The sequence below is a fragment of the Macaca thibetana genome, chromosome 6, assembly GCF_024542745.1.
Source record: "Macaca thibetana thibetana isolate TM-01 chromosome 6, ASM2454274v1, whole genome shotgun sequence".
NCBI lineage: Eukaryota > Metazoa > Chordata > Mammalia > Primates > Cercopithecidae > Macaca > Macaca thibetana.
In genome coordinates this window covers 80,672,460-80,699,283 of record NC_065583.1, presented here as the reverse complement: position 1 = coordinate 80,699,283, position 26,824 = coordinate 80,672,460, and the positions used below count along the sequence as shown (strand labels likewise).

Here is a 26,824-nt window from a genome sequence, read left to right as displayed (position 1 = left end):
ACAATAAGCCAATGAGATAGTCACTATTGCTGTTTTCCAATGATGAGGAAACTGAGTTGCAAGAAATATGTCCAAGATTACATAGTTTGTAAGTAGTAGAGGCAGATTTTAAGCTCATGCTCTTAAATATTGTGTAACACTGAATCCCTAAGAATGGAAAGGAAGCAAAAAATAAATACAAAGAACTTGGTCACAAGTTCAGTTGTATATGTGAAGGTGATATGGCTATGACTTCCATCACCTTGTTGAACCTTATGTTTGGTCTGAAAGTCTAATTGGCTAAAGTGAAGGTTTCATCTTTCCTCAGTCTTCTGTAAACACTCCTCCCCAAAGGTAGGGTCTTGGGTGGGAGAGGATGATAATTCCAGCATGCAGAAAGTCACTGCCTGGTAGGAATATACAGAAGGTTGTGATCCTCTGAAAAGCCACCAAAGAAAACAGACATAGGAAAGAATGTGAAGGAAAATAAAAGGTTGATTCTGAGATTTCCTACTATGTAACTGTGGAAAAAAGGTTAGGTAATTAATAGTAGATGTGCACACACTAAAGGAGGGAGGGAAGAAGGAAGCAAAGAAGAAAGAAGAAAAATGACGCACTTCTGAGATGCCATTTAAAAGTACAGTACTAAAATTCAGAACACATGAATTCAAATCAAGACTCTTTACAATAAAACCAGTGGCCTATATTCTCTTTCCTAAAATAAAAAGTGGTTCTATGTGAAAATGAGAAGTAAAAACCACTCATTGAGTTTAATTTTAAAATAAATATATTGAAATGTGTAAATTTTTATCTTCTTTCTCTTCAAGAGATTTACATCTTATAAGAAATGTGCCCAGTATGAAAAACTACACCTAAACAAATGTTATTGCTGAAAGAAAAAAATCTTCTTTAGCACTGGAACTCAAGTCTCAAAATAAATAATAAGAGGATACTGGAAGCATTATCTCAAAATATTATGAGATCGCTAAAATGCTATTAGTATCTTTAATTTATTTAAATGTAATATAAAATCACAATTATCTTCTCTGATATAAAGCAATGGATTAAACTAAGACCTAAAATTACAGAGATATCCCAGGACTTCAGCTAATGACAAACGGCAAGGACAGCTCTGTCTTACACTGTCTTTATTAACTTCAGCATACCAACAGAAAAGAATCTGTAAAATCAGGAAAGGTGCTTATAGTCAGAGTGCTTCCTTGTGAATCCACATTTTAAATAAAACTAAAACTTTGCATTTATCAACTTTCTCCTTGGAGACTTGAATGGTATGACTAATTACAAGTTAGCACTTGTTTTTTCAAGAAAGGATAAAAAAATAGAGCAGAGTGTAAAAGGAACCAAAAATGAATAAATTAAAATGATAAGACATCATAAAGACAACAATTTGTAAATACTTTTATCAATTAAAAAGAAAGTCTAATGGCATCTGGTTGTCAATGCATAGTTGCTTGTAATAAGGAAAACGAAGGGTAAAGCGTTAACTGCTGTTCTTTATCTGGGACTTCACAATATATTTATAAAAGCCAACAGCAAATTCTGAAATGGCAACAAAATTCAGGTTCTACTAATGCGGGTAGCTATCTTGTCTGGTTCATTACTTATTCCCACTGCCAAAATATCTCATATTAGGTGTTCAGTAATCATTTTGTAAAGTTCTCTCATTTATTAAATGCAGTACAAAGCACATGGCAATATCAGTGACACATAACATACACATAACTGAATACTATATTTTAAAAATTGCATCCCACAAAGCAACCAACTATTATAATGTTTGTTATTTAATATGACTTCTTGTGACATTTGCATAGTGTCTATTTCCTTTGTTTCTGTTCTGTTCTTGTCCATACCCAACTCCCAGAAACCAACTCTGGCTTAACTTAGAAAAAAGTGATTTATTGGAAACCTGGCTAGACCACAGAATCACTAAAAAGATCATAGCCCCCAAACAATGGGTTATGTCCCTGTCAGGGACACCGTGATTTCTCACTATCAGGGAACTCTGAACTTCTAGTAAACCCAGTTTTCTTACCCCACATTTCACCAGCCAAAGTCATAATTAGGACAATGTGGTTAAACTAGTTTTGACCACATTTCTGTTCCCGTGCTGCTAGGCAGAGAGAAATGAAAATATTGATCAATTTTTGCTTTTGTAGTGGATAGCAGGTCCCCTTTCTATATATTTACAGGTTCTCCTTAAATAACAAGAAATTGTCAGATACTGAATAGTTAAAAAAAAGGCAAAAAATGTCCAATTGATCACTCCTTATTCTTAATTTTTCCTTGTTGGCATTTTCTAGATTTTTGTTACTAGCCATATTATCTCTCAATTCACACCTCACCTCTTGCAGGAGCGCAACTACTCCCATCCTTCACTTAGCATGGTTAAGGAAATCTTTATCTCCAACTCTAACACCTATCTGGGTTTCAATCAGTTACTGAACTCCTCAGTTATTATCCCAACGATACTTCAAATCAGCATGTTTACAATGAAAGTCATTACCTGTAGTGTTCTCTTTTCTCTTCCATAAACTTCTTTTTTCTTTATTTTCTAATACTATGCCACTATTACTTCTACTGTTACCAAAATACAAGCATCTCAGAGACTTTTTACATCTTTCTCCCCATTGTATTCCCCATATCTTCTTGGTCACCAAATTCTGCCTTATATATACTCTTCTTACCACCCAAATATGACACTTCCTATTTATTCTTCTTGCCACTGTCCAATTTTAGTTATACCTTGCTTAGATTTTTGTTATAATTTAAATGGTCTTACAATCTTTAGTCTCATACTCCTCCAATCATACATGTGCATTTACTGATTATGATAATTCTGCTTGTTGAGACTTCCAGTGAATGAAATTTAAAATCTAGTGTTCTGGAATCTCAGTCTGCTTTAGAAAGCATAAGCTTGTCCCTTAAGCTTGAGGACACATGGGCATGGCCAATAGTAATTCTCAGTGCCTTCAGAATTAAGAACCAAGCCTTAGATTATGTCATTTTAACACTAGTTTTACTAAGTGTTGTCTTGTATTCATTGGCACAATGTTAACATAGTGTCTGTCTGTCTCTCACTGAATTTATCACACTGTGGATTAATTACATAGTTATGTTAGTTTCTTCTACCAGAATATGGATTCCTTAGACATATCTCTTTTCTCTTTATGTTTCCAGGGCCTATCAGTCAAAGCCCAAAACATAGGAGAAATAAGAAATAAGATGTGTAAAATATTTGCTAAAATGAATGGAAATATTTTAAGTTAAACGTGCTATATCTTGATTAACTGTTTAAGGTTCACATTTTTCCATCACATATAACACACATATTTACTTTCAAAGAGTAAACTGATAGATGTTTGTGTAAGTAAAAATAATTACTATGCGGGCCGGGCGCGGTGGCTCACGCCTGTACTCCCAGCACTTTGGGAGGCCGAGGCGGGCGGATCACAAGGTCAGGAGATCAAGACCACGGTGAAACCCCGTCTCTACTAAAAATACAAAAAATTAGCCGGGCACGGTTGCCGGCGCCTGTAGTCCCGGCTACTCGGGAGGCTGAGGCAGGAGAATAGCGGGAACCCGGGAGGCGGAGCTTACAGTGAGCGGAGATCGCGCCACTGCCCTCCAGCCAGGGAGACAGAGCGAGACTCCGTCTCAAAAATAATAATAATAAGAAGAATTACTATGCAAAAAATTTTCTTCAATGAAATGTTACAAAGACATCTTTGTTTTTGTTTTAACACTTGAAAAGGACTTTAAAAATGCCAGGACCTCTTCTAAATTTCACACACACTCATATACATAAATTTAAACATTTAACCTCATAAGGACGCAAATAAATAGTACTACAATTATATATACTTTACAGATTAGTAACCTGAAGCACAAACACAGAGGACGGGTGACCAGACTAACGTCATTGGTTTGTAAGTGCTAGAGCCAGGGTTCAAAACCAAGCAGTCTACATGTGATTCTACACTCAAACTTTTTTTTAACACCTGGGCCAAATAAACATATACATAGATGTGAAAAATACATCATTAAACTTCATGAGCATTGTTGGGAACTTGCTGTTACACTACATGAATTGTCAAAGTAATTTAAATATGACATATTAATTTCACCATTTATCACAGACCATTAAGAATCAGCATATGATTGTTTTCTTTTTTTCATGAAAGTGAATATGAATGTATTTATGGTAGTCGACTAAAATATATTTGAATCATAAATATGTTTCTTAAAATTGCACATAGAATTAATACGAGGTATACCCTCAAAATTCTGCCTTTGTAATTAAAAAGAGGTGTAATTTTTATTTGCCTGAAGGAATGCAAGGAAAAAATATGAGTTGTTGAAAGATTCCCTGTGTATTACAAAATAAAATTTTGAGAAAAGTTTGTAATTAGGATATTTAAAATTAGGGATTGGAGAACCAAGTGAGAATTCTCAAGATATATGTATCATGACACATTCTTGCCAAAATAATCAGTAAAACTACTCCATTGGTCTGTGGTTGCAGCAGTTACTACTGTTTAACAAAAGAACTGATTCAGCATAGTACTTAAGTCCTTTAAAATTATGTTGTACACTTAAAAGAAGGAAACAACATTTGCTATGGTTGATATTGTAATCACCCATGATAGAAAACTAAGGTAGAAAAACTATAATTTTTCCCTTTGCAATTCATGCTGTTGATAAAGTATGTACAATGGGTACATTAGAGGGGTTGTAGGAAAAATATCTAACTCTTAGTGATTATATCATCAAATTGCCACAGAAATGTCACTTTGACATTTAACTTTCTTGTTTAAATAAACAAAAAACCTTAATAACATATTCACTTGTCATTCTTATAAATATCTTTTTGAAAGTATAACCCAAGGTTGAAAATTATTTTTAACTTATTATATATTATTTATTCAATACTGAGTCCCAAAAAGACAGTCGGCTTAATGCTCAAAATATGTAGGCATTCTAATACCAATCAAGCATTGGGAATAATATTATGAGTGTATAAAAATGAATGTTTCAATTTCTGATATCATAAGGTATGCCAAGACAATTTCACGTTTATTACACCATACTTATTATAAGGGGATCATTCTCAAGCTCTATTTTAACAGGTTCATACTTTGACTTAGTTGTAATGCCTGATCCCCATAATGTTCTTATCCTCTGTATCTGATTCATTACAAAGCCCTAAAAATTCCTCTCAGAATTTCCCCTGAATATATTTCCTCTTCTATGTTCTTACTGATACATTCTCAGCTGAGGCACCACCATGTTTCTTTGAACTAGTATTGTAATAATATCCTTATTATTTTTCAAACAATTAACTAGATTCATTGGTAGATCATGAATTAATTGTGTGCTCATTGATCACTAATTTTGAAAGAGTAAAAAAGGATAGAATGGATTATAACAGAAAATGACAGTGTTCCTTGAACATCATTTTAAGAAAATTTGTTGAAGACTTCCATATATGTGTGCATGGTTAGTAGCCACAGTCGGGAAAACAATACGAGGAGTAAATCATGATATAAAATCGATTCTATTACTAATCATCTTTGTGAAAAGATATTAAAAGACACTGCTGTAACCAGCTGCTTGCCACAAGGACTGTCAACTTTATCAATTCTCTGTTTCAGAGATAGTGTTTTGATGTTTACAATGTACATTTAATCATGTTATGAACCTAACCAAACATCTTCATTAATTTCAGTCAAGATTCCGAATTGGATCTTCCACAACTATTCCCTCCCCTACTCAGAATTTTTGTTTTATACATCCTATTGCCTATCTTAGATTCAAATATTATCAGACTTCCTATGTCTTTGTTTATTTGTGTTCCTTTATTTATGTTGATGTCTCTGCCTGAAACTACCTCCCTCCCTAAGACACCCTAGCCTTAAGCCTGAAAAAGTCGTATTTGTTCTTAAAAACCAATGATTAATATCCATTTCAATGCTTTACCTAATTTCCCAGGCCAAATTGATTGTTTCCACTGCTCTGGTGTAAAAGTACTTACTGTTATCTATATTCTACTATGTATTAAACTCTGACATATTTTGTTACTTGTCCAGGGATTGACATCTTTAATAAGTTAGTAAAGCTACACATAATAATAATGAGAGCTTATGTCCTGCCTTTGCCTTATCATCAGTGGCTAGTTCTGTGAGTACCTTTAATAAAGCAATTTGGACATTGTTAGTGTAACAATTTATTTCCTTCATCAGAGTATGATCATCTGAAAAGTCGAAACTTGCTCTTTATATTTGTATCTGAACTTTCTGATAAAGCACTGAATGAAGAAGTGGAGAACAATTATAAGGAAGGTGAAAGTTATAATTACACATAACTGGAAACAATAGGCACTGACAAGTGTATCTGTGTTTGGCTTTGGAGTACATTTTTTTTTACCTATGTCTTATTTACAGATAAATATGATAGTTGAAAAATAACAAGTACTTTAAACCAAAACTGTAGCTGTATTTTGAAAATCTGTGGAAGGATAGATCTACTGACCATTTGCTAATGTCCATTTCATGTCAAAGAGGAATGATAACGATAATATTTCACATTAATAGCAATCATACCATCAACACTAGGTGTTATCATCTTACTTACTGCTATGATCTGAATGTCATCACTTTTTTCCTCCTCTAATATCTTCCTCATTTAGGGTGCCTTCTCTTTCATATACTTTTTTATCTGTTTATTATTATGGTCTTTCCAAGTGTTAATATGCTCATGTTTCTATACTTCTCAGTATTTTTCTCTTCTGTTTATAACAATGACAACAAAACTCAAACAAACAAGCAAAAAAGCAAACCAACATAACAACAAACTCCAGCGGTCCCTCTTGGACTGTAAGATTCCATGCAAATTCTTAACATGATGTAATGATCCTTCATCATTTAAAGTCAGCATGTCTTGGCATTTCCCCTTGAACGTTCATTATGAACCTAACAAGAGGGTGGTCTCAAATTCTGTCTTATCTTTTTTTTTTATTATTATACTTTAAGTTCTAGGGTACACGTGCACAACATGCAGGTTTGTGACATATGTATACATGTGCCATGTTGGTGTGCTGCACCCATTAACTCGTCATTTACTTTAGGTATTTTTCCTAATGCTCTCCCTCCCCCTCCCACACCATGACTGGCCCTGGTGTGTGATGTTCCCCACCCTGTGTCCAAGTGTTCTCATTGTTCAATTCCCACCTATGAGTGAGAACATGCAGTGTTTGGTTTTCTGTCCGTGTGATAGTTTGCTCAGAATGATGGTTTCCAGTTTCATCCATGTCCCTACAAAGGACATGAACTCATCCTATTTGATGGCTGCATAATATTCCATGGTGTGTATGTGCTACATTTTCTTAATCCTTTCTATCATTGATGGACATTTGGGTTGGTTCCAAGTCTTTGCTATTGTGAATAGTCTCATCTTAAGATCATGGAAAGTATTTGTCTGTGTGCTTACAGGTCCCATTGCCTCAGATTCCTCTTCTTCACATTTTGAATAATTATTCAGATGTACAATGATTTAATTTTATTTATAAGACTTTGGAAGACATCATTAACTTGATTTTTGGAAAAGCTGTTTACAGTTTACATTTCCAAATGCATTTTATGGGAATGCCAACATCAATGTAACTTTTCACTGACTAGTAAACATTTTAAAAATCTTTGTTAGACTTATATATGAAAAATTGTTTACAATCTTTGCTTTAGAAAATGGGTGAAAATTTAAAACGTTTTAAAATTTTAGATAGTTTATGGTCATCATTTCCATTTTTAAAAATTTTTACTTGTAGATAAAATAATGTCTGTGTGAGGAGTGACAGAATTAGAAAAAAAGAACTGTACCTCTCATCACAATTTATATTTCATATTTCATGTGTAGTTTTAAGTTAAATTTTAAACATCATAATTAGAACAACATATAAATCATATTTCTACATATAACACAAATTTTGCATTTAAAATCAATAAACAAAAATCACAATTTAGTTTTATATAAATTATAAAATTTCATAGATCAAAAACATGAACAAGATATTAAGCAAAACTACTGGAGAAAATGTGTGTAGCAAATATTAGATAAGCAATGTTACTATTCCTAAACTATAAGTCGTTATTTTTTTTAGTAGTAAGTTTTAAAAAAATCATTCTAGTGCCCTAGACTTAGCTCTCTATCATGGATTTAGTTGTTCGCTATTTCATGTTTGAGTTAAGGAAATATATATCCTTTGTGAGATAGAAGGATAAAGCCTTAAGGCCTGATCTTAGTTATTTCTTGCCTGCTGCTAGCTTTTGAATGTGTTTGCTCTTGCTTCTCTAGTTCTTTTAATTGTGATGTTAGGGTGTCAATTTTAGATCTTTCCAGCTTTCTCTTGTGGGCATTTAGTGCTATAAATTTCTGTCTACACACTGCTTTAAATGTGTCCCAGAGATTCTGGTATGTTGTATCTTTGTTCTCATTGGTTTCAAGAACATCTTTATTTCTGCCTTTATTTCATTATGTACCCAGTAGTCATTCAGGAGCAGGTTGTTCAGTTTCCATGTAGTTGAGAGATTTTGATTGATTTTCTTAGTCCTGAGTTCTAGTTTGATTGCACTGTGGTCTGAGAGACAGTTTGTTATAATTTCTGCTCTTTTACATTTGCTGAGGAGTGCTTTACTTCCAACCATGTGGTCAATTTTAGAATAGGTGCGATGTGGTGCTGAGAAGTATGTATATTCCATTGATTTGGGGTGGAGAGTTCTGTAGATGTCTATTAGGTCCGCTTGGTGCAGAGTTGAGTTCAATTCCGGTATATCCTTGTTAACTTTCTGTGTCGTTGATCTGTCTAATGTTGACAGTGGGGTGTTGAAGTCTTCCATTATTATTGTATGGGAGTCTAAGACTCTTTGTAAGTCTCTAAGGACTTGCTTTATGAATCTGGGTGCTCCTATATTGGGCACATATATATTTAGGATAGTTAGCTCTTCCTGTTGAATCGATCCCTTTACCATTATGTAATGGCCTTCTTTGTCACTTTTGATCTTTGATGGTTTAAAGTCTGTTTTATCAGAGACTAGGATTGCAACTCCTGCTTTTTTCTGTTCTTCATTTGCTTGGTAGATCTTCCTCCATCCCTTTATTTTGAGCCTATGTGTGTCTCTGCATGTGAGATGGGTCTCCTGAATACAGCAAACTGATGGGTCTTGACTCTTTATCCAATTTGCCAGTCTGTGTCTTTTAATTGGATCATTTAGTCCATTTACATTTAAGTTAAATATTGTTATGCATGAACTTGATCCTGTCGTTGTGATATTAGCTGGTTATTTTGCTCGTTAGTTGTTGCAGTTTCTTCCTAGCATTGATGGTCTTTACATTTTGGCATGTTTTTGCAATGGCTGGGACCAGTTGTTCCTTTCCATGTTTAGTGCTTCCTTCAGGATCTCTTGTAGGGCAGGCCTAGTGGTGACAAAATCTCTAAGCATTTGCTTGTCTGTAAAGGATTTTATTTCTCCTTGTAAGATCAGAACACAACTGAAGGAGATAGAGACACAAAAAACCCTCCAAAAAATCAATGAATCCAGGAGCTGGGTTTTTGAAAAGATCAACAAAATTGATAGACCGCTAGCAAGACTAATAAAGAAGAAAAGAGAGAAGAATCAAATAAATGCAATAAAAAGTGATAAAGGGGATATCACCACTGACCCCACAGAAATACAAACCACCATCAGAGAATACTATAAACACCTCTATGAAAATAAAGTAGAAAACCTAGAAGAAATGGATAATTTCCTGGACACTTACACTCTCCCAAAACTAACCCAGGAAGAAGTTGAATCCCTGAATAGACCAATAGCAGGCTCTGAAATTGAGGCAATAATTAATAGCCTACCAACCAAAAAAAGTCCAGGACCAGATGGATTCACAGCTGAATTCTACCAGAGGTACAAGGAGGAGCTGGTACCATTCCTTCTGAAACAATTCCAATCAATAGAAAAAGAGAGAATTCTCCCTAACTGATTTTTTGAAGCCAACATCATCCTGATACCAAAGCCTGGCAGAGACACAACAAAAAAAGAGAATTTTAGACCAATATCCCTGATGAACATCGATGCAAAACTACTCAATAAAATACTGGCAAACCGGATCCAGCACAGCAGCACATCAAAAAGCTTATCCACCATGATCAAGTTGGCTTCATCCCTGGGGTGCAAGGCTGGTTCTACATACGCAAATCAATAAACATAATCCAGCATATAAACAGAACCAAAGACAAAAAACACATGATTATCTCAATAGATGCAGAAAAGGCCTTTGACAAAATTCAACAGCCCTTCATGCTGAAAAGTCTCAATAAATTTGGTATTGATGGAACGTATCTCAAAATCATAAGAGCTATTTATGACAAACCCACAGCCAATATCATACCGAATGGGCAAAAACTGGAAGCATTCCCTTTGAAAACTGGCACAAGACAGGGATGCCCTCTATCACCACTCCTATTCAACATAGTGTTGGAAGCTCTGCCTAGGGCAATCAGGCAAGAGAAAGAAATAAAGGGTATTCAGTTACGAAAAAAAGAAGTTAAATTGTCCCTGTTTGCAGATGACATGATTGTATATTTAGAAAACCCCATTGTCTCAGCCCAAAATCTCCTTAAGATGATAAGCAACTTCAGCAAAGTCTCGGGATACAAAATCAATGTGCAAAAATCACAAGCATTCTTATACACCAGTAACAGACAAACAGAGAGCCAAATCATGAATGAACTACCATTCACAATAGCTTCAAAGAGAATAAAATACCTAGGAATCTAACTTACAAGGGATGTAAACGACCTCTTCAAGGAGAACTACAAACCACTGCTCAGTGAAATAAAAGAGGACACAAACAAATGGAAGAACATACCATGCTCATGGATAGAAAGAATCAATATTGGGAAAATGGCCATACTGCCCAAGGTAATTTATAGATTCAATGCCATCCCCATTAAGCTACCAATGAGTTTCTTCACAGAATCGGAAAAAACTACTTTAAAGTTCATATGGAACCAAAAAAGAGCCAGAATTGCCAAGACAATCCTAACCCAAAAGAACAAAGCTGGAGGCATCATGCTACCTGACTTCAAAGTACACTACAAGGCTACAGTAACCAAAACAGCATGGTACTGGTACCAAAACAGAGATATAGACCAATGGAACAGAACAGAGCCCTCAGAAATAATACCACACATCTACAGCTATCTGATCTTTCACAAACTTGAGAAAAGCAAGAAATGGGGAAAGGATTCCCTATTTAATAAATGGCGCTGGGAAAATTGGCTAGCCATAAGTAGAAAGCTGAAACTGGATGCTTTCTTTACTCCTTATAAGAAAATTAATTCAAGATGGATTAGAGACTTAAATGTCAGACCTAAAACCATAAAAATCCTAGAAGAAAACCTAGGTAATACCATTCAGGACATAGGCTTGGGCAAGGACTTCGTGTCTAAAACACCAAAAGCAACGACAACAAAAGCTATAATTGACAAATGGGATCTAATTAAACTAAAGAGCTTCTGCACAGCAAAAGAAACTACCATCAGAGTGAACAGGCAACCTACAGAATGGGAGAAAATTTTTGCAATCTACTCATCTGACAAAGGGCTAATATCCAGAACCTACAAAGAACTCAAACAAATTCACAAGAAAAAAACAAACAACCCCATCAAAAAGTGGGCAAAGGATATGAACAGACATTTCTCAAAAGAAGACATGCCTACCGTCAACAGATACATGAAAAAATGCTTGTCATCACTGGCCATCAGAGAAATGCAAATCAAAACCACAATGAGATACCATCTCATACCAGTTAGAATGACAATCATTAAAAAGTCAGGAAACAACAGGTGCTGGAGAGGATGTGGAGAAATAGGAACATTTTTACACTGTTGGTGAGATTGTTAGCTGGTTCAACCATTGTTTAAAACAGTATGGCAATTTCTCAAGGATCTAGAACTAGAAATACCATATGACCCAGCCATCTCATTACCTGGTATATACCCAAAGGATTATAAATCATGCTGCTATAAAGACACATGCACACGTATGTTTATTGTGGCACTATTCACAATAGCAAAGACTTGGAATCATCGCAAATGTCCATCAATGACAGACTGGATTAAGAAAATATGGCACATATATACCATGGAATACTATGCAGCCATAAAAAAGGATGAATTTGTGTCCTTTGTAGGGACATGGATGCAGCTGGAAGCCATCATTCTCAGCAAACTATCGCAAGAACAGAAAACCAAACACTGCATGTTCTCACTCATAGGTGGGAACTGAACAATGAGATCACTTGGACTCGGGAAGGGGAACATCACACACCGGGGCCTATTATGGGGAGCGGGGAGGGGGGAGGGATGGCATTGGGAGTTATACCTGATGTAAATGACGAGTTGTTGGGTGCTGACGAGTTGATGGGTGCAGCACACCAACATGGCACAAGTATACATATGTAACAAACCTGCACGTTGTGCACATGTACCATAGAACTTGAAGTATAATAAAAAAATTAAAAAAATTAAAAAAAGCCTTAAGGCCATTCATTGTGAACATGTAGAAAAGGAAAAGATATTTTTTCTGTTCCAGAAAAGTCTATTTTCTTGTAAAAGAGTTAGCATTCAAAGAAGGTCAAGAAGGTGATTTAAAGCTTGTTGTAAATTATCCACCAGTGGAGAATAAAGAATTGATTGAGTTATAAAAATGCATTGTACCAGCATTGTACCAGGGAAAGTTTGTCTTCTTATTCATATCAGACAATGATAATTTGCATCTCTAGTAATCAGGCTTCCCTTTTAGCCATGGCTGTTAGAAAATGCAATGCCAATTTTAAGTTTTACCTATGACAATGAACTCAAACAAGACGTCCTTTAGCATCACTTATTATCAGTTTCATTTTACAGTTTGTGCTTTTCTTTACTATGTTCTCATCTGATAAGTGAGAAAATCACTCTGCTGTTAACAGGCCTATTATTATTGACCTCACTGAACAATGAAAATACTGATGGTTTTCTAATATTACACTTATAGTAATTAATAGGAACGCAGGTTTTCTGATTCCTAATCTTTAGAACATTTCACTGTACCACTCTTCATAGTTCTGTATTTTCTTGTAAAGTTTTAAATTATCTTTATATATGCTTTATCTTATGTACTAATGTTGAAATTCAGTGTGTTAAAAACTCTGGCAGCAGATACAAACCAAAATTTCCTCAACTCCTACATTAATTTTCTCATTCATTTATCCATTCAATAAATACATTATATATACCTCAATGTATCAGGTTTTTCTTGGCAGTTATATTCTTTTTTTAAAAAAAGTATTCACTCTTTATTTTTTGTTTATAATTGACACATCATAATCCTATATATTTACAGGGTGCAGTGTGATGTTTTAATGCATGTGTAGGTTATAAAACAATCAAATCAAAGTAATTACCATATTCATCACTTTAAACATTTTTTTCATTTCTTTCTGGTGATAACATTCAAAAATTTTTCTTGTACCTATCTTGAAATATACAATACATTGTAACTTTCTATAGTCATCCTACTGTGTAATAGACATCATAATTTATCCTTTTTGTCTGATAGGATTTAGCTGTCTCCCAACTCAAATCTCATCTTGAATTGTAGTTCTCATAACCCTCAGGTGTCATGAGAGGAACCAGATAGAGATAGTTGATTCATGGAGGGAGTTTCCTCCATCCTGTTCTTGTGATAGTGAGTGACTTCTCAAGAGATCTGATGGTTTTATAAGGGGCTTCCCTCTTTGCTGGGCACTCATTATTTCCTGCCACCCTGTGAAGAGGTGCTTTCCACCATTACTGTAAGTTTCCTGAGGCCTGCCAACCATATGGAATTGTGAGTCAAGACTCTTTTCTTTATAAATTACCCAGTCTTTGGTATTTACTTATTAGCAAAGCGAGAATGGACTAAACTGTCTAACTGTAATTTTGTACCTGTTGAGCAACCTCAGTATACCAATCTTGGTGCTAGGTCCTAAAGATATAGGCTAAAAAAAGTCAGACATAGTGGGAGCTCCAACGTGCCTAAGGCATATTGTTTAGGCCAGCACATCTCAAACCTTAATGCACATAAGAATCACCTGGGCACTGTAATCAAATGCACATGCTGACTCAGCAGACCAGGTGCAAGTTCTGATATTCTGTAGTTCTAACAAGCTTCCAGGTGATAATGCTGGTCATCTAAGACCACACTTTGAGTAGCAAGGATTTACTTACATAAATACATACACATTTAAGTGGCCCTCTCAATTGATATCTTATTGCTGTTTTTGATTTATAAGGAGAAAATATGTACCAAGAAGAAATTAGGAGGAAAGCAGTCAAGGAGAGCAAAAGTTGCAGGAAAGGGACTGAAGATGTTGGTTAAGAAATTAAAAAGGAGTAAATAGAAGATAGTGATTTAATCTAGAGGGAAGATGAGAAGACAGAATGGAGAAAAGGTAAGCAGAAAGAAATAAGTAAATAAAGAAACTTAAGTTAGAAATTCCAACTAATTAGCCAAAAGTGGCAAAAGAAAGTGTTTTGTAGCTCTTAATTGATTTCTGACTAACTGTCTCTAGAAAGACTCACTACCTCTAGCATCTTTGTTTAAACAAAGTAAGGAGTGGTATTTCATGGTTAAAGAATATTAGGTGCCAATTGCAATTGTTAATCATTGCCTCCCTCAGAGTCCACCATGTAACACCAAAGACAGTGCAGGGCCAGATTTTCTTGTTACCAAGGGGAAACAAGGTTTCTTTTCTGTGAGGAACCAGTACTGAAGTGCTGCTTGAGAGTTTCTACAATCCACAGCTAGCCCAGAGAAAGGAAAGAATTTACCACCACTTTTCCAACAAAGGTGGGGAAAGAGGAGACTAGGAGCGATGAAATGAGACTTTGCTCTTTGTCATCACTCAAAATCACTATTAGGAAATATATGAATATTTTTATTGAAAACCACTGTTGTGAATTTATTGAGTATAGCTAATACAAATATTAGAATATGCTTTTTTGTAGATACTCATGAGAGTAGATTATGTAAAAACTTGAAAGATAACTAGAGAAAAAATTTAAAAGCACTTTAAAGATTGCTTTGCAAAATTCAAAACAATTTTCACAACCAACAAATTAAATTCCTTAATGTAAGATAGGCACTATTACATTCATTTCAAAACTACTCAAAGAGAAAGAACCTAAGAAAAGTTTCAAAAGACAATTTATACAGATTGTATGAGGGAATCTTTCTAAACTTGTGTTCCTTTACCTATGGTGATATATAAATGATATGTGTAATCTTTCAAACTCTCAATTCTTGAAATTTTACAGCACACTTTTCGATAAATAAGTATACATGGTGGGGGTAAACTTGAGGCAAGGATTTTGTAGGACACCATCATGGCTCACTGTAGCCTCAACCTCCTGGGGTCAAGTGGTCCTCTCACCTCAGTCTCCCGAGTAGCTGAGACTACAGGCACATACCACTACACCTGGCTAATTTTTAAATTTTTTGTAGAGATGGAGTTTCATCATGTTGCCAAGGCTGTTCTCAAACTCCTGGAATCAAGCAGTCTTCCCACCTAGGCCTCACAAAGTGCTGGGATAACAGGTATGAGCCACTGTGCCCAGCTTCTATCTGTTATCTCTGTTTATCGTCTATCTATCTCTATGTTTATATGGTATTTAGCACATTAGACAAGTGCAAAATTAAAAAATATATATCAATTGGACAATTTTTCTAATGCTTACCAGTTTTTATTTAACTTAATAAAGATTCTACTCATCATTATTCCACTTTTTGTGGCATTAAAAAGGGTTATTTAAGTTAAATTCAGCTCAGATATGGTAATAGACTATCCCATGAACTGTATGTAAAATCTCAAAGTGGGTCAAAGTATTCTACAGTACAGGTATGGTAGAAACCGCCATGGTTTTAGTCAGTTGAATATTTTTCAGCCCCTTATGATGATGACTGAGTCTGTTAATAGTTAATCATATAAGATATGTAGATGTTGGCGGTGTTCTGGTTGGTGTGTAGCAGAATGTCAGACAGCTTATGGCACTTAACTAAAACTTTAAAGTTACTAATGATTTCTTCTTAAAATTTATTATGTGTGATATCTAAAGATTAGTAACCTAATTAGTTATCCTGAAATATCTCAAAGACTTCAGATAAAGTTCTGAGTGGGAACACTTCATTCAGCATTGGAAGCATACCTTAACTTCTCTTTCAAACATTCTATTAGTCCTCTGCATTATTGGAAATAATAAACCTGGCCATAGTCAAATATTTTAAATGTATTATGTGTCTTTGGAGATTCTGAATTGTAGTGATTATTCCTCACCCCACACGGCACCAGCTGTCCTTTAAGAATGAATGTATAAAAAATAAAATAAAAAAGAAACACTCTCCAGTGTACCTAAGATAATATTTTCAAAACATTTTTTAAAGATTCCGATCGAAAATCTTTCAATGTGGTGCTTTTAGAGATAATATTCTACTGCTAAACGTATGTTTAACAGATGCTTGTGTTTAACTTTGTCCCCTATTAAGGTGTAGTCATTTACAAATGTTTTGATGCATTCATTGTATTGGTAGCTGGACATCTTCTGTGGTGTATAACCAGATAGGATAAATGTAATACTCTTGAACAACATAACATAAGAAATCTCATTGCTGTTATAGTTTCTCTAGAGTTGATTTTTTGCTCTAGACTTTGTATAATAGATTTTGTTTTACATTCTTATTTATATCACTTTGTTGTAAAATTCTAGATCCTTTGAATTGGAATACTCATAATATGAGTATCTTGCAAGATAATGTAGCTAATTTCATAACTTTTTAGGAGGTTTTGTTTTGTATTAAGGATGACCTCTGGAAGAACGTATTTAACATGTTAATTAATACCTTAAAAGTCCCCTGAAATTAATAGATAAAATAAATGGGAAAAGTCCTCATGGCAAAAAACAAAAAGAACGAATGTAGATGTTCATTTCTGTAATTGGGCACTGTTCATGACTGGCTCTTGGTTGGTACTCATGAAATGTTATTGTATAGATAAAATAATGTAACAAGTGTTAGTTCCTTTGATAAAATAAACTTAATGTTTATCTTTTAGAAGGTAATTTTCTCTTTAAATGTTTACAAGAAAAATATACAACCAATGTATTTCAGTTGATAGACTTTTCATTAAAATGGACTCTGGTTGAGACAAATTTTAGGGAACTAGTTCTACAGGTTCCTAAATTTACTAATGTTAAAAGCAGTAGTATCAAGTAGTGTTTTAGTGTTTTACAATTTTAAAATCACGTATAGTTTACCTTCTTCTGCACACATCATTACTATTGATATTAGAAGTGTAGCATTAGTCAACTGATTATTTGGAATTTTTCTCTTATTAGGTTATTAAAACAAATATATAAAGCCTAAAACTATACTCCTCTGTACTTAACAATACCAGAAATACAGATGTTATTTGAAGGATAAAATAAATTATCCCAGAGATGAAAAAGAGAATATGAGAGATTGAATTATATATGTAAATGAACATTCTTTTGTACAGAATCCCATAGGGGAAAATCATCATTTTCTGCAGTTTTAAGATAGCGCATTGAGGGTATTCAGAATTCCTATCAATCTTTGAAGAGATAGGTCTAAGGAATAATATCAAAACAATATTTTCTCTTATGCTCCCATTTGCTTGTTTTCCCAAACAGATGAGAAATGGTATATTTTAAATGGCACATCAATGCCCAACCAAATTTGTCAAAATTTTGCTTGTCTATAATCATATGATTAAATCTTAATATTACGAGGACGTTATCATTTTTTACAAACCTTTCTTATGAGAGGGGACTGTAGGACAAGAAGATATCTTTAACCTAGTCAATGACTGGCTTCCTTTGTTTTTCTATCTTAGCCAATCTTCTTTCCTTGAAACATGGCATTTGCTATTTAAGGAATCTCGTAAAAACACTAGGTGTTTTTAGGGTTTCACATACAAAAACATTGATCGCAGTGTATTTAAAATTCTTACGTAAATTTTGGTTTTAGACATTTTTGTTAAGAAATAAGAATTTTACTCTTATGATTATTTTTCTGTTATTTAGGTATATATGTACATGAGACCTAAATTTTAGAAATTAGTTCAATGTTGAGTCACTCAGTAGGCAATGAAAATTGAGTTTTAATTTATTTTCCTATTTTTATCTTTTTTTTTTTTTTTTTTAACTTTAAGCATCATGTAATGATATTGACCAGGACTCCCTTTTTTTGAAATACCCCACTAAAACCATTATTTAACCTAATTGATTAATTAATGATACAAACCTCCACTAAGAGACTATCTTGGTTTACAAAGTTAGAGGTCAACTTGAGTATAATACCTGGGTAAATCTTAGCCTTAAGGAGTTACTGCACTAATTAGTGACCACTGCAAGTAGACCAGGTATAATTTATCTCTCCCTCTCTCTTTCAACAAACTTACTATGTTAAAGGAAAAGTAAGAAACAAAAAACTGGAAACACAGACTATAAAACCAACCATCCAACGAATCAATTGGGTCTACAGCTACGCAGATACATACACATCTCCAGGATAATAAAAAATTCTAGAGATCCTAAAAATTATTACTAAAATTTTGTAATAATTTTAACCAGTTCAATGTGGCTAGGAAACTATTTCAAGGAAGAATAATGAGGATTGATTAAATTTGAAGCAAAAATTCTCCGTACCTTCTACGGTAGAGGAGACACATTTGTAGTAACAAAGGGCTACACACACACTTGGGGAAGGAAATGTATTTGTTACACAAATAATGAGTCAGAAGGCAGCAAGAGGAACAAGAGTTGTAAGGAAGAATGGAAGTCTGGTATGACAACAGGTCATTGAAGATCTTGTGTCCACAATGAAGTGACTGGTTTGTTTATGTTCATAAGTCAGATTAGAATTTTGTATTTTCAAGGGTTATTATAAATCTAAGAATGTTAAGAGGTAGCACGATATGACCTTCAAAATAGAAAATAGATATCATACTAAGGGAAAAGGTAGTACCAGAAGAAATAATCCAAAATCTATCGGTTGAACACTTACACGTGATTTTGGAGAGCTTCTATTATTAAAATTATTACCAAAATAGTCTCCGATTTTTGTTTCATATACTCTATATTTAAATTACTTACGGTCACACTCTCCAGCTATCAATTACAAATTGGTATTTGTGAGCTGAAATTAACTTCTGTCTTTGGGAAAACTGGTTGGCATTGGATTCTGTTTTACTCTTCCTTCTTTACTATGCCTCAAATAATGACTTGATTTCAGATATTCAGATGACTATTAATGAACCTTTGAAAAGGATCTAACTTACAGGGAGTTTAAGCGCTGGGACAGTTTGGTTCATCATTAATATTGCCAGATATAGCACCTCATTTTTCGGCTTGATGGTTTGAAGAATATATTCTTAGGAGTGGCCTAATAAATAAAATGAGAAAAATGAGGTTGCATGCCTCTTGGCAAGTAGTGACAATCTTTATTCAGAAGTGACAAAGTTATTTATTTATTTTTTAATGGAGTTTCACTCTTGTTACCTAGGCTGGAGTACAAGGGTGCAAGGGAGTGATCTCTGATCGTAGCATCAGTCTCCCGGGTTCAAAAGATTCTCCTACCTCAGCCTCCCAAGTAGCTAGGATTACAGGCATGCACCAACACACCTAGCTAATTTTGTATTTTTAGAAGAGATGTGATTTCTCCATGTTGGTCAGGCTGAGGTTGGTCTCGAACTCCGGACCTCAGGTGATCCGCCTACCTCAGCCTCCCAAAGTGCTGGGATTACAGACATGAGCCATTGTGCTGGGCTGCAAAGTTTTTATTCCCAGGCATTACTTTTGCTCATTTTTTGTTCGTAATGATGACTCTTAAGTGCTAATTGAACTTTGATACAAACACCAACTACTTAATAATGACCAACTATCAGTGTTTTGCTTATTGCTTCCTACAATAAAGGAATATATTTTTCAGCTCATAGGTACTGAGAAAACTTTTCAAATATCTCCACAATTAAACACTGTAGAATACAGTAAGTGATCACATACAATTTCATAATAAAATGATAAAATTAAACTCAAGCGAATGAATTTCTCAGCTAGCTATTAAGTAACAAAAGATTTTTCTGTAGATATTGTTTCTAAAATGTAGATACATTTGAAAATGTTCATTAGAAAATCTGATTTTTTTGTGGTAAATCAGAAATTTTGTTGTAGAATATTATAGATTAGATTATGTGGTAAGCAGTGCCACATGTTTTGCTTGGTGAGATGGTGAGGCAAAATGCAAACAACAGATGCCAAATCTGTAATCCCTTACTCCGTGAAAGACAGTATAGCCCTAGCAAATAATTCAATCTACAACATTCTAACCTCTATTTTTGGAAAGTAGTAAAAACATAGAAAAAATAAAAAATGATCACGGTGATAATTTCTGTGCCTTCATTAAGATGCTTATCTTCACCTTTCTATACTTCTTGATAAGTCTGGAATACAATTATGAACTTGAATTGGTCACTATTTAGTTCTTATTAAATAGTTTTTAAAAAATAATCATAGCTGCTAAAAATATCAAGAGACTCCTAAACTCCTAGTTCTAAGTGTACTCTGCTATTTACTAATTTTCAAGAACAAATCAGTAAGTTCTATGGCTATTCAACTCACTTCTACATTGCAAGTTTATAGAGAAAGGTTTAGAATTTTTTCTTGAAAATTAAACTCATAAATTTTGAATTTATATAGCCCAATAGATTTGCCCTCAAGTTTATTATCATCTTTAAATAAAATATAAAGGAATGTTTTATCTTTAAAGAAATAATAGAGATGTTGTATCTTTAAAGGAATAATATAATAGAGATGACGATAATTTAGAAAAACAAAACTAGTTACAAAAAGATTTCAGATGTGCACATGTAAAGTAGCCTCTACCCTACAACATTTCTCTAGGTTGTAAGACACTGAGTTTATGTAAATTCAACTTCATGCCAATTGTTTCATAAGATACATTCTATACATTTGGAATTATAACTATATACTGTAAGTTTAAAACTATGTTAATATGAGAAAATGAAGAGGCACTCAAAGCAGAGATCCTCATGTTTTGCTTGGTGAGATGGTGGGCTAAAAGGCAAGCAACAGGTGCCCAATATATATTACTCTATGAAAGACAGAGTAAGATAGCTTCTGCATTTACTGTAGGAAGAATTTGCATCCTGCTCTGAAACTTGGTCGCCTAAGGTTTTAGAGGAGATGATGACTAGATGAGCTGTAGTTTTGGATGAGATGATGTGACAGCCACTCATCCCAGACAACCAAGTACATTATTATGGTAATACTGAAGATTGTATAAGGGATTATCATTCATGCAAGGTGGAATGGATGATGGAAGACCTTGATAGAACACTTTTCTCGCTCCTCTCCCTCCCTCTCTCCTTTACTTCCTTCCTCCTTCCCTCCCTTACTTCCTTTCTTTCTTACTACATGCCTCTCTAGCAAATATTTATGGAATATATAAATATGTCAGACTCTTCGCCAGGGTCTGAGATTAAAAAATGATTAAATGCAGGCAAAACTGGTCTTGCATATTCTAGTTGAAAAGATAAACAATAAAGAAATAAACATACAATGCAAAAATAAATACATAAATGGAAGGGTAAAGAGATAGTGAGAAAGATGGTGATAGTGGTAGGGAGTGTTTCTGATATTACAGTCAGGGAAGACTTGCAGAGGATATTCTGTACAAACATAGACCCTCATCCTTTCCCCCAAATGGGGGGTAAAACCACCCATAGGTATGTGGGAAAGAGGGTTTCAGGGAAAATGACTGGCAGGAACATCGTCTGTCCCTGAAGCTTCAGATTACCTCATTTATTGTTACTGGCAAGATATTAGTACTTTATAGAGTGTGGTAAGAAGCTGTTTTATGATAAAGAGTGACTTTGGCTTTGGGGACAGGAAGCAAGAATGCAACCAGGCACATCAGTTAGGGAACTATTGGAGAATTCTAATCAAGAGATGATGTTGGCTTTTACCAGGGTGACAGCAGTGGACGTTATGATAAATCATTTGACTCCTGATATATTTTGAAGGTAATATCTATAGAATTTGCTGATTAATTGGTGATATAATGCTAAGAAGAAAAAGGGGTCAAGGCACTTTTATACTAATTTCAATTTTTCTCATTCATATTTACCATACAATAATTAAATATGATATTTGTATGTGCCTGTGGGTGTGTATATGAATCTGACACTCTAAGACTTAGTTATGTGAGTTAGATATACATAAAACACATATATCTACATTCACTAAACTTCTACCTTATAGTGAATTAAGTGTCAACTCCCCATATATATGCTTTTCAAAGATGCAGATTCTTGCTCCACTCTAAAATTTCTGATTTTGTATGCAGGTAAGACTCATGTAGGAAAGTCACCAACAGTGGGAGGTAGACTGAAGTAGGTTGTAGATTTACAGAAATGCGTTTGAAAAATCCATGGTGATGTTCCAAATTCAAAAATATAAATTAAAACTACAGCAAGCCTGTATTGTTTTTTAAGTTTATCAACTCTGTTTGAATTGTCAAAGAACTCTTGTATTACAAAGTATAGAGATAAGTCTACTTTGAATTGAGAAAGTTAGTATTTTGTGTGGCGTATATTCTTATATAATACCTCTCATTTTAGTTCATCTGAGGTCATCTGTTCTCTGGGAAGAGAAAGCGCCTGGAAACTACCAATAAGAGAAAATTCTAGTTTGTTAACTATTTCAACATTATTCTCAAAGCTTTAAAAGAATTTTTTTCACACTAGTTAATATTACTAGTTATCTAGGCAAGGAATTTTACCTTTTAAAGTTTGGATGTATATATATTTTATAATACTCATGAAATTTGAAAGAAAGTAAAGCACACATTGCATGCAGAAAAAGTATAAGGTCAAAATACAACTGTTGACTCCATGAGGTTCTCACTTGATATAGTTTAGCTGGGTCCCCACCCAAATCTCATCTTGAATAGTATTCCCATAATTCCCATGTATTGTTGGAGGGTCCTGGTGGTAGATAATTTGAATCATGGGGATGGCTTCACCCACAATGTTCTCATGGTAGTGAGCAAGTCTCATGAGATCTGATGGTTTTATCAGGGGTTTCCGCTTTTGCATCTTCCCCAGTTTTTCTTGCCACCATCATGTAAGAAGGGCCTTTTACCTCCACCTCCCGCCATGATTCTGAGGTCTCTCCAGCCATGTGGAAATGTAAGTCCAATTAGACCTCTTTTTCTTCCCAGTCTCGGGTATGTCTTTATCAGCAGCATGAATACAAACTAATACAGTAAATTAGTACCAGTAGAGTGAGGTGTTTCTGAAAAAAATACCCCAAAATGTGAAAGCTACTTTGGAACTGTGTAACAGGCAGAGGTTGGAACAGTCTGGAGGGCTCAGAACAAGAGAGGAAAATGTGGGAAAGTTTGAAACTTCCTAGAGACTGTGGAATGGCATTGACCAAAAGCCTGATAGCAATATGGATAATAAGGTCCAGGCTGAGGTGGTCTCAGATGGAGATGAGGAACTTGTTGGGAACTGGAGCAAAGGTGACTCTTTTTATGTTTTAGCAAAAAGACTGGTGGCATTTTGCCCCTGCCCTAGAGATTCGTGGAGCTTTGAACTTGAGAGAAATGATTTAGGGTATCTGGCAGAAGAAATTTCTAAGCAGTAAAGCATTCAAGAGGTGACTTGGGTGGTGTCAAAGGCACTCAGTTTTATAAGGGAAACTGAATAAAATAAAAGTTTGGAAAATTTGCAGCCTGACAATGTGATGGAAAAGAAAAACCCATTTTCTGGGGAGAAATTCAAGCTGGTTGCAGAGTTTTTCATAAGTAATGAGGAGCCGAATGTTAATCCCTAAGACAATGGGGAAAATGTCTCCAAGGCATGTCAGAGGTCTTCACAGCAGCCCCTCCCATCACAGACCTGGAGACCTAGGAGAAAATGGTATCATGGGCTGGGCCTAGGATCTCTGTATGCAGCCTAGGGACTTGGTGCACTGCATCCCAGCTGCTCCAGCCATGGCTGAAAGGGGCCAATGTAGAGCTCAGGCTGTGGCTTCAGAGGGTGTAAGCTCCAAGCCTTTGCAGCTCCCGTTTGGTGTTGAGCCTGTGAGTGCACAGAACTGAAGAATTCGGGTTTGGGAACCTGGGCCTAGATTTCTGAAAATGTATGGAAATGCCTAGATGCCTAGGCAGAAGTTTGCTGCAGGGGTGGGGTGCTCATAGATAACCTCTGCAAGGGCAGTGTGAAAGGGAAATGTGAGGTTGGAGCACCCCCCTACACAATCCCTACTGGGGCACTGCCTAGCAGAGCTGTGAGAAGAGGGCCACCATCGTTCAGACCCCAGAATGGTAGATCCACAGACAGCTTGCACCCTTTGCCTGGAAAAACTGCACTCAATGCTAGCACGTGAAAGAAACTAGATGGGAAGGTATATCCTGCAAAGTCACAGGGACTGAGCTGCCCAAGACCATGGGAAACCCTCTCTTGCATCAGCGTGACCTAGACGTGAGACCTGGCATCAAAAGAGATCATTTTGGAGCTTTAAAATTTGACTGCCCCACTGGATTTTGGACTGGCATGGGCCCTGTAACCTTTTTGCTTTGGCCAATTTCTCCCATTTAGAATGGCTGTATTTACCCAATAACTGTACTCCCATCGTATCTAGGAACTAGCTTGCTTTTGATTTTACAGGCTCATAGGCATAAGGGACTTGCCTTGTCTCAGATGGAACTTTGGACTGTGGACTTTTGGGTTAATTCTGAAATGAGTCAAGACTTTGAGGGACTGTTGGGAAGGCATGATTGGTTTTGAAATGTGAGGACATGAGATTTGGAGGGGCTGGGGTGGAATGATATGGTTTGGCTGTGTCCCCACCTAAATCTCATCTCAAATTGTACTCCCATAATCCCCATGTATTGTAGGAGAGACTGGTGGGAGATAATTTGAATAATGGGGACAGTTTTCCCCATACTGTTCTCATGGTAGTGAACAAGTCTTACGAGATCTGATGGATTTATCATGGGTTTCTGCTTTTGCATCTCCCTCATTTTCTCTTGCTGCTGCCATGTAAGAAGTGCCTTTTACCTCCCACCATGATTCTGAAGCCTCCCAGCCATGTGGAACTGTAAGTCCAATTCAACCTCTTTTTCTTCCCAGTCTCAGGTATGCCCTCATAAACAGCATGAAAACGGACCACTTAAGGAAGTGCTAATGATATTCTGCTAGAAAAGTAGATCTGTTGATTGACAATAGAGGACAAGAAACTGAGAACAGACATTCAAATTCATCTGATAGTTAGTAATAAGGTAGATAAAGAATCTAGGAGTCACAGAATATGGGGTAAAAACAGTTAAACCAGTTTACTGAACATCACTGGAGTTGGGTTACTATAGGAATGATCAAAGAATATTCCAAATTGAAGTTGGAGTGCATTAGTATACGGCAGATTATAGGGTTTTAAATCTAAAAAGTAGGCATGAAATTACGTGCCTAAAACATAAAAGGAAGAGAAAGTATATGTACAATATCAAGTTCTAGGCATTTTGCTGAAGTAGCACCAGAGTAGCTTAGTAGTGATCTAAATGTCCAGTAGTCCATAGTAGAATTGTGAAAGCAATACTATCAAGTGGCCAGTTGTTGCTTGGCCAGTAAAAGAGAAAATAGTCTTCAATTTTAGAATAAGAGGGGTGGACAGAAAGATTTTTTGAGATCAGAATTTTATTCACAGGTTGACCACATCCCAGAAATCTGGAAACCTATAGGCTTGCCATAGCCAATTACAGGGAAGTGAGATATAGTGCAGGCTGTATAACTTCTAGAAATTGAAGGCAGGAAAAGTGAAAATGAAAGGTGGTAGTATAAAGCAAGGTTGGTCACCAGCCACTCTTAAGACAGAGTGTAGGAACCTACTTATTGGACACACAATTCCACATGAGATAAGAACTCAGTAGTTTAGGAATTGGAATAATGCAAAATCCCAGTCAATAGAAACTGGAGTAACAAAGCCAGATCAGGAAGCAATAAGGAAATGACGTAAACTTTGGGGACTACTGTCATCAGGCCTCTAACATTACCCACATGTAAAAGCAGTCTTCATTTCAGAGTCACAGCTGGGGCTAAATCTAACAACTTGGCCCCCAGTGTCAAAGTTTAGAGGGATGCAGAAATAAGAAGTCATTTAGACTCTACTTTCCTTCAGTATTATCACCTTTCAAAATTCCCTATTGTGATTGCTGAAATCCTTACATTGCAACAATTTTGATTATGCCTTGACATCGTTACTTCTTTATTTTACCTACCTTATGATTTAGTCACATCAGAAATTCTAGAGGCCTTACATTTTTTCACAGCTATACTTTGCATAGACTTCAACATTTGAAGCTCCTGATTTCCACTTCCATTGCCATTCCCTCATCAAATTTTTTACATCCTTTTTCTATACAATTGTCTTTGTTTATATCTACTTGTTCACAAGGTTTCTCTCATAGTCTAATTAGTGTAAGAGTTCAAGTTTTAAAAGGCTAAATAGATTTCACATTAATCTCTGACCCTGCACCCAAGAGAGAAAAGGAAAGATAATAAGGAAAAATGTTTGCAGTTTTATTTGCTGTTACGCATTTTCTTCACTTGATAATGCTTGGGTGTGATTTTTCATGACTTTTTTTTTTTTAAAGTA

General features: G+C 35.3%; 1 protein-coding gene across 1 annotated transcript in view; it reads right to left on the bottom strand.

Annotated features, from left to right (window-relative positions):
- The window catches only part of ST8SIA4 (ST8 alpha-N-acetyl-neuraminide alpha-2,8-sialyltransferase 4), a 102,302-nt gene that overhangs the window by 57,120 nt on the left and 18,358 nt on the right, over positions 1-26,824 (bottom strand).